We start from the raw sequence: 9224 nt of genomic DNA, 5'->3' as shown, positions 1-9224 counted from the left end.
AATCATAACACACTACCCCAAAATATGGCACCTTCATATACTGAATACAGGCATCCCTCAGAGATACGGGGCTTCAGTTCCAGACCACTGCCAGAAAGTGAGTAGTAATCTTTTGCTGATAAAATTTGTAAAAAGCACACCTATGAAGTGCAATAAATGAGGTATGCCTATATTTTAAGCTGAAGGAGTTTGAGAAACAGCAGGTGCAAGAAGGACTCCCTGACCTCCCCCTTCAACTGTAAAAGCAGGTCATAAGACCCCCAAGTGAGAGGTGCCCTCCCTATATCCAGAGGAAAGGAGCATCCATATCTCTGAAGACAGAAGGATACCGAGAGGAATCTGAGTGAACAGGCCTTGCTAAGTTTCCCTCAGTTCACTACCCTTAGCCCTTTGTCTTAGCACACAACTTTCCACTTTTCATTAAATCTAATTTAAACATTCGGGTTTAACTATTTCTTCAGATCTTCATTTACTAATGAAGGCTCCTGTGTCACATAAAACTTATATTAAAATATTAAATAAATACCTATGCTTTCCTCTTGCTCATCTATCTTTTGTTACAGGGGCCCCAGCTAAAAATCTAGAAGAAAAAAATATTTTTCTTCCCCACACAACAAACCATAGCTCAAACAGCATGAATAAAAAAAAAAAAAATCCAGCCCTAGCTGGTCTGGCTCAGTGGTTAGAATGTCGGCCCTCGGACTAAAGGGTCTGGGTTCAATTCTGGTCAAGGGCATGTACCTAGGTTGCAGGCTCAGTCCTCAGCCTCAGTCAGGGTGTGTATGAGAGGCAACTAATTGATGTGTCTCCCTCACATCAATGTTTCTCTCTCTCTCCCCCACTCTCTCTGAAAAAGCAATGGAAAAAATATCCTCTGGTGACGATTAAAAAAAAAATCCAAATCTAGAACAAGAAAGAAGATAGATTTGACTTTAAATTGCTTTACAAATTCTCTCAAAGTTTGTCAATACACTTCTCTAGCCCCTGTGTTTTAAAACTATGCAGCATATGGAATACAGTCACTAATACTCTAATAAATGTGTATGGTGTCAGATGGGTGCAAGATTTATTGAGATGATCACTTGGCAAGTCATGAAATTCTAATCACTGGGGTGTACACCTGAGATTAATACAATAATATATGTTGACTGTAATTGGAAAAAAAAATTAAGTGCCTACTGTATGTTACTTACATGAAATAATTTCAATTGCATGTATTTGTGAATCAAATAGAAAGTATTTGTATGTCTTAAAAGATTTCAACTATCTGGCCAAGCCTGGCACCACTTCTTTTTCTATCAAATAAATACTGTTTCCCATTCACTTCTGTTATAAATAAGAAATATAATTCCACAGGGAACAATAAAGAGAGCTTATGGCAAAAAATATATACATATGGTCAGCACGAAGACCTCTCCTGAATTGAGGTCCCCAGTGTATTGAACTCCCCAAAAAATGAGAACATCATGTACTTTTATAGTGGAAAGGTGTTGATTAACACCTCCCCTTATCATGTCTGTAAATTTATAACTTCTTACATCTGATTTATTTAAAAGTAACATCTATAAAAAGTATCACAAAAGGTAGCGGACAGAATAAATTTAAAGACAGGTCGTCCCCCCTCAAACACATAAAATGAAAGAGCAACATAACAACAACTCACACAATAACATGATTCCAAAACTTTAAACCTCTCATAATATCTGTGGTTGACTAAAGCGTGAACTTCCATGAGAATAGTCTTAAAGCACTTCCCATGGATGAGAGAAGCCTGGGACTGAATCCAAGAGAGCGAGGGAGCTAAAACTGGATTATGCCTTCAGCTGTGCCACTAATGTTCTCTAGGACTTGGGGCCAGCGGCTTAACCACGGAGCATCTTAGCTCACCCATCGGCAAAGGGACATCAGTGGCTCTCCTGTCAAGCTCTAAAGGAAATGAGAAGATGAACTACAAACTGCAAGTCACTCTGAATCCCTTGGATAAAGGTTCTATAAATATTTGTTCCTGTTGTTATTATTTCGGTAAAACATGCTTCAACCCCAGACACAACTGCTTCAGCTACACATGCAATGCAACCAGGGAGAGAAGACAAAATTTGCTTTCACTAAGTAGCAATATGAACTTGAATTAGCCAGTGTTCACCAGTGTAGTAGCTTTAAATGTCCACAGTATCCTAATATATGTAATATATAAAAAACACAGCCTGCACTTTAAGATGTATGTAAGGTAAAACGGAAGACAGGATGCGAACATACACAAATAAGACAAAAACATAACAAGAAATGCTATCAACAGAAGAACAAACAATGTGGATGAGCTCAGTGATGTAACTATGAGTGAAAGAGGCCAGATACAAAGATACATACTGTATGATTCCATTTATATGAAGTTCAAGAATGGGAATAACTATTCTGTTGTTAAAAGTCAGAATATCGCCCAGCCAGGCGTGGCTCAGTGGTTGAGCGTCGACCTAGGATCCAGGAGATGGTGGTTCGATTCCCTGTCAGGGCACAGGCCCGAGTTGCGGGCTCGACCTCCAGTGCAGGGCATGCAGGAGGCCGCCGAGCAATGACTGTGGCATCATTGATGTTTCTATCTCTCTCTCCCTCTCTCTCTCTCTCTGAAATCAATATTAAAAAAAAAAAAAGCCAGAATACCAGTTGCCTCTTACTGGTGTGTGGACGATAATGAACTGAGAAGGACCATGGGTGCTGGGAATGTTCTAGATTCAGGTGTTGGTTTCCTGGGAAGATACATACATAAAAATTCATCAAACTGCACACTTAAGATGTATGCCTTTTATGTGTGTTATACCACATACATAGGCTGGTTGAGCATAGCTCTGTGGAATTTGAATGAGTGGATGCCAGAGAGGTGCAGGGGTGACTCAGTGGTTAGAGGTAGGGCAGGGTCCCTCGGAGAATGTTCTAGGAGTGTGGTTTCTATTCGATGAGAGACTTGATTTGGCAAAGAGGAAGGGAGAGGATATTCCCCACAAAGGAATAGCAAGAGGTCACCAGATAGTTCAAGACCATCTTCCCAAGTCATTAAAAATACCACAGACCTATGACTACAATGGGAAGCTCAAGAATGAAATTTTTGACAAAACACCCTCAGCAGAACAAATAGCAAACAGTTTCTATGACTTGAGAATTTTGGTGACATAGCTTTGCCGAGGCGGTTTAGGGTCAGAATGTTGAAAGTCTTGCATGTACGTGAGAGGAAGAGAACCTTTCTCTCTCCATCGCTCCTACTTGACATTTCTCCAACAAGATCAGGAGAAGGGCCAAGTCTCCCGGAAGCAGAGCCTGAGACAGGAACCCAGGGGTCTGTGATTTACTGAGGATGCACTGGAAAGAAAAAAGCGATCAGGAGGTGAGGGAAGCAGGCTGGGGGAGAGGAGGAGTTGAGAGTGTACCTCTAGGAGAGAAGTCCTGGCTTTTGTACCCGTCATGTCAATCATTGACTTCAGGCTGGGTGGAGAGGACAGTAACTTGATGCAAAAGGGCTCCTGTTGGCCTAGGGAATTCTTTGGAGAAAGGGAAACTGTGTGACATTAGCAGCCAACACTCCCAAAAGCTGGGGCTGGTGTGCCAGCCAGATAGAGGGATCTAGGCTGGGCAGTGTCCACTACTGTAGCTGCTTGAGCACCACACCCATCCTTAAATTAGCAGTTAGCTCATGCTGGCAATCAGACGAGCCCATTACTCTCACATCGTCCTCATGATTTTCACAGCCACATCTAAAAAAGTCATTTGGTTTTCCTACAAAACAAATCTCATCTGACTATGTATGGCGTCAGGTGAGTACTAGACTTATCAGGGTGGTCACTTTGTAAGTTATATAAATGTCTATTTACTATGTTGTGCACCTGAAACTAATATTGCATGTTAACTGTAACTGAAAAAAAATCCTTGCCACTCATGACAACAGGAAACACTATTCTCCTATTAATGTTCAACCTGATGTTTAAAAAACAAAACAAAACAAATCTCATCTTAATACCAAAGATACAGATTGGTTTTGGTGACACGTCGTATCCCCTGTGTTAGCGGCAATAGTAAACAAAGTGATTATAATTAGCATAAGGCGAGGCAATAGGCTCAAGTTTATCTTCAGAAATGAATTTCCTTCAGATCCCAGGAAGTTTGGGGGTAAGAGAGAAACAGAATGAAAGTTGGGGAGGGAGAGAGAAAGTGTCTTCTCTCAAGCCATAAATCATAGAAATTGAATTAGATCATCTCAAATTGAGGGACAAAAAGCCAGTTATAGATCCATTTCACGACACTGGCTGACATGGATTCCATTTGTGACTCACTGAGTAGCATTAGTTATTCTGAGTGCTCCTGTGACAACGCAAGCACTTAACATGAAGACAGGTAACGTTACAGGAGGGAGAAGGAGAGAGCGAAATCCGACTGTTTGCTAGAAAGCAAACTCTGAGCATCAAGCATGTGCATTTCTGAAGCCTACTCTCAGAGTCTCTGTTAAATTCTGCTGTTTGCATCACTCAAAATTTGTAAGATCCTATTCTCTCTCCAGATGCAGTCAACACAATCAAGTCATTTTTCTCTCAGCCTTAGGGCAAGAGAACAACACTAAAAGACTAACTATATGATAACTGGATAGTAAGGGATCCAGCTAGGGTGATAGAGGAGACTTGGATGAAGAGTTTATTTGTGGGAGTGGGTAGGGTTCAAAGAAACCAACAAGGATGGTGAAGCACCCTGGGGCTAGTGACAGCAGAGCTGTCACCAGCCCTAGGTGAGAGGGTGACAATAGGGGAGCGGAACTTGCCAGAGAGGAGCTGGGACCTGAGAGCCTCGGCCTCTGGGAGAGGGTTGCATCCTCTAGAAAAGCAAGCTGGGAGAACAGATACACCAACCGTTGGCTTCTCCAACCTTCTGATCATCTGTCTGAGTCCAGCCAGAAGCCAGGAAACCAGGGTCTGCCCAGTGCAGTCCACACAGGACACAGAGCAGGTGGAGGAGTGTGGGGAGCAGATCTGGGGCAGCAAACAGATCATATCCAGTGCGGTATCCAACTATCCTAAGCTGAAGTTGATGTCTTTAATAAACAGGTGGGAAGTTAGAGTTTTAAGAAAAAAAAATTAGTTCCCCTCAATTTATTCCTTGTGGGAAGCACTTCATGTATTATTGATAACAACTGCCATATGTCGGGCACTGTACCAGATGCCTTACTCTTAGTTACTTTTTGTTATTTAATCCTCATAATAATTCTGTGTGGTAGATAAAATTAACTTTGTTTTGTAAATGAAGAACTTGAGGCTTAGAGGGGCCAAGCACCTGGCTTCACGTTATACGGGGAGGAAGCACAGGAATGGAGGTAAGACCGAGACTCTCTAATGTCACAGCCCACATGCTCTCCTGTCTCACTTCCCTGTAACAAAGACACTGCCATTGTTCTCAGCACTTAAGAAGCTGTCCTCTGCGTTGCTTTCAGGGTGCTTTTGGGAGCCTTACCCCCTCCCCCAAATCAGTCGCATTACTTTAGAGTGGCACGTTTTTAACAACAAAGGATGGTGATGATTCATCCTCACCATGGTCACCAGATGTAAGGCCAGATGACGCTGGACTATTTCTAAAAGGCAAATTAGATTCACCCTCAAAGGACTGAAGATATTAAAAATAAGCTTTGAACAATAACTCCAAGAGAGAAGCCTCCAAAACAACATCTGTACTGCTGGACATCTCGATTCAGAAAGTGGGGCTTTTCAAACCAACAGCGGTTTTCCCACCGAATAACCCCAGGCCTCCAAAGAGGCCCACCGCTTGGCCATAGAAGCAGAAGAATTGAAAACAATGAAAATGTCCAAAAACAGGGCAACCAGTAAATAAACATGTTTGTGTACTACCTGCCTGTACCCCACCCTTACCCTACAGCAGATGGAAACCAGCCTTGGGGCAGGAACTGGCTGCCCTGCCCAACTGCTCTATCCAGCTCTGTGTACCCAGCCTGGCACAGGATAGACCCTCAGTGAGTATCTGATGAATGAATGAATGAATGAATGAATGAATGAATGAATGAATGGAATTCCTCTTCCTTCCTAAAGTATAACCTTTGTGTAAATATCCCTACCCTTTGGTGTCATTCTACCTGAAGAACTGACAATGATGAACACAAAGTGTTTTGTTCCCTCACACATGAGGCCAGCAAACCACCTACAGAGTTATCTATGGATAAGTAGGAAAATAAATAACCCCCTACTCCTCTCATCCTCTACACCACACCACACCCCACACACACACACCCCCGTTAGCTTCCCCCTCTCCCTCAAGTCAAGTGTCAAAACAATCACCAGCTCCGCTTGGCAGACACCAAGCCTTCTTTCCTTGCAAGGCCATCCAAAACATAATGAGTTTTATTATTACAGCCCCTCTATGGCCATGCAATTGGCTAATACTAAAAGTGCTAAGAGAGATGGCGTTTTGCTGGTTCACATCTAAAATTTAGACAGTCAACCATGAATGCCTCAGGCTGATGACACGCTGGGAGAAGCAATGATAATACGTCTGGCCAGATTTCCCTGCCAACTGGAAGGCCCAGGTTGGGGAGCAGATGTGCCATGGAGGTGATGCATTTGGTTTTCAGTGGGGAGGGCCTGTGGGTCTCATCTGTCTTCCGCACCCCTACTGGCCAGCTCAGAGCTCAGCACTAACGCCAGCTGCTTAAGGACCTGCTCCGATGTGTATCCTACAGCCACGGGAAAGAAGCGTGCCCTAAGGAGGAGACAGCCCCGCAGAGTTCTGTGACCTAGTGGCTCTGTCACACTTTGCTCACAGCCTCCCCTTTTTAATGTGGAATCAACCCTTCCTTTGCCCACAACATTCTTTTAGGCGACTGCAGCGTTCCCCTGTTATGCAAAGCAAATCCAGCTCCTGCAAAGGGCATCAGCCTGCAGATCGCAGGTCGGCTGGAGGCCACAGATGACCAACTGCAGAATCAATAGGCCTCTGTCGCTGCCACATGAGGGAGACCCCAAGCTTATCAGCAGCATCATGATAAGTACCTATTTGCCTGACATCTCCTCGATCAATAACTTTGTTATTGTTTGCATTATCTGACTATAAGTTTTGTCAATATATCCAGCTAATGGGTAACATGAGCCGATACTGCATTTCAATTTTTTTTAAGGTTAACTCTCTCAGTGCCAGGGAGGAGTCATTCAGGCAACCTCGCCAGCTTGACTTCTGCCTTTGCTGAATTGGGGGTTTCATAGAACCCCTCCAAGATACGGGCTATCTTGAGACTGGGAAATTAATGTTGCCCAGGTCTAAACCAAATTGAATAAACCCTGCCTCCCTTTGCTATAATTTTTTTAGGTTTTTGCAAGGATAGGGCAGATGTGTGTGTGTATGTGTATGTGTGTTTGTGTGTGTGTGTGTGTTCCCTTTACTTAATGCACTGGAGGGAAGAAAATAAACTTGCTAGTGGATGGATCAAGATAGGGAATGCAAATGGTAGCTGGGTGGAAAATGTGGGTGGGTCTAAAGAGGTTTTGAACCCCTCTAGATCACTAGCCTAATATTTCTATGGTAACACCACAATAAAAACACACATTCTTGAATTGTGTCACAAGTCAGCTCCGTGCGCCATATCAGAAGGGCTCTGACCATTGTCGAGAGACTTACCAGCAAACAGCCAGGCCGTGGCGATGGCTCCAGCTGCCTCTCACCCTTCTGGGGACTGCATGGAGCTCTTATATGAGATCAGGCCCAAAAGGTTATGGCTAATAATAAAAAAAAGAAATAAAACTTGTAGTAACAACAGAGTGCAATATACAGAATGCTTTGATTTTCTTGCCAATTAAAAGTATTTACTGGTTTCTCCAGTCCAGATTGAGTAGCAGCCCCAAGTACAAAGGGAATAAATAAATTATTCACCAAAGTAAGCCTGGAATCATCGCCTGCTTCATAATTCTGCCTTTTGGTGCTTTTTTTTAAAAACTGGTTTTAATAGATTATTCAAATATAACTGCATTGATAGTGGGGTATAAACATACAGATCGCAGGAAGGTTTCCTTTTTAATAAATTAACTTTAAAAGTGTGCTACAGGGTTTTCACACTGCACACTGCTTCTTAGTGTATGAACTCATGGAACCCCAAAGCCAGCCTTCGAGCATGTCCAGTCTGGCCCCCCGATTTCTGAGCTGAGGCCCAGAGAGGTGACAGCTCAAGTCCCACATCTCGTCATCCCAGCACTGCATCTTAACTGCTGCCTCAGCCCCCTGCTCTGTGGGCCTTCGCCACACCCTTCCATTTGCCTGTTCTTGTCTCTCCGCTTCTACTCATCCATTCATCTGTTTCTTTGCTGTTCATTAGAGAGGCCATGGAGACGGCAGGACCTCTGTCGTAAACATAGGCCCTCTTCGTAATTTGTGAGGCAGAGGAAAACTGAAAAAGAGGGGTGAAGGGTAAGAAAGTTTGAGAGAGGAAGGGATAAGATAAAAAAGGGGGAGGACTCAGACACAGGAGATGGGCATAAATGCCTCCCCCAAAGCTCTCCTTCCCTCCTCCCCTGACTATTAACCTCCAGTCCTAACAAGAATTGATTCAGCTAACAAATACATCCAAAGGAGCTAACGGGGTTGATGTGGATGTATCATGGGAAATAATGAGTCATGGAAAATTATGAATGAAAAACAAGTGTAATCAATAGATGACTACGGATGTGAGGGGGTTGGTAATAATTCCAAGGCACTGAATCCTTTGTGTCACATCATGACTCGCCGGTGTGGCTTGGGACATGCTAACCCCAAATATGGCACCTTGATACACCGAAAATTAAGCTGAAGGAGTCTCTCTGACCTTCCCCCTCTTTCCTGACGCAGGTCATGGGAACATCCTATCTCCCGAGATGGAAGAAACACTGAGAAGAATCTGGACCAACAGGCCTGCTAAGTGTCCCCCGGTTTACTACCGTTAGCTCAGGCCTCTCCGTCCTGTCATTTTCCCGCGACTCTCCACTCTTCATCACACCTGGCACAAACACACTCAGGTGTAACCATTTCTTCGGGTCTTCATTTCCTTATAAAGGCTCCCACGTCACCTAAAACATATTAAATAAATGTGTGTGCTTTTCTTCTGTTAATCTTTCCTTATCAGTTTAATTTTCATACCCAGCCAGAGACCCTGCCAGGGTCCAGGAAAACTTGTCCCTTCCCTCCATTCATCCCCAGAACCTCTGAGCTCTAGACTGGGC

Source organism: Miniopterus schreibersii (genome assembly GCF_964146895.1).
Source record: "Miniopterus schreibersii genome assembly, chromosome: 7".
NCBI classification, from domain to species: domain Eukaryota; kingdom Metazoa; phylum Chordata; class Mammalia; order Chiroptera; family Miniopteridae; genus Miniopterus; species Miniopterus schreibersii.
Note: the sequence above shows the minus strand (reverse complement) of the source record.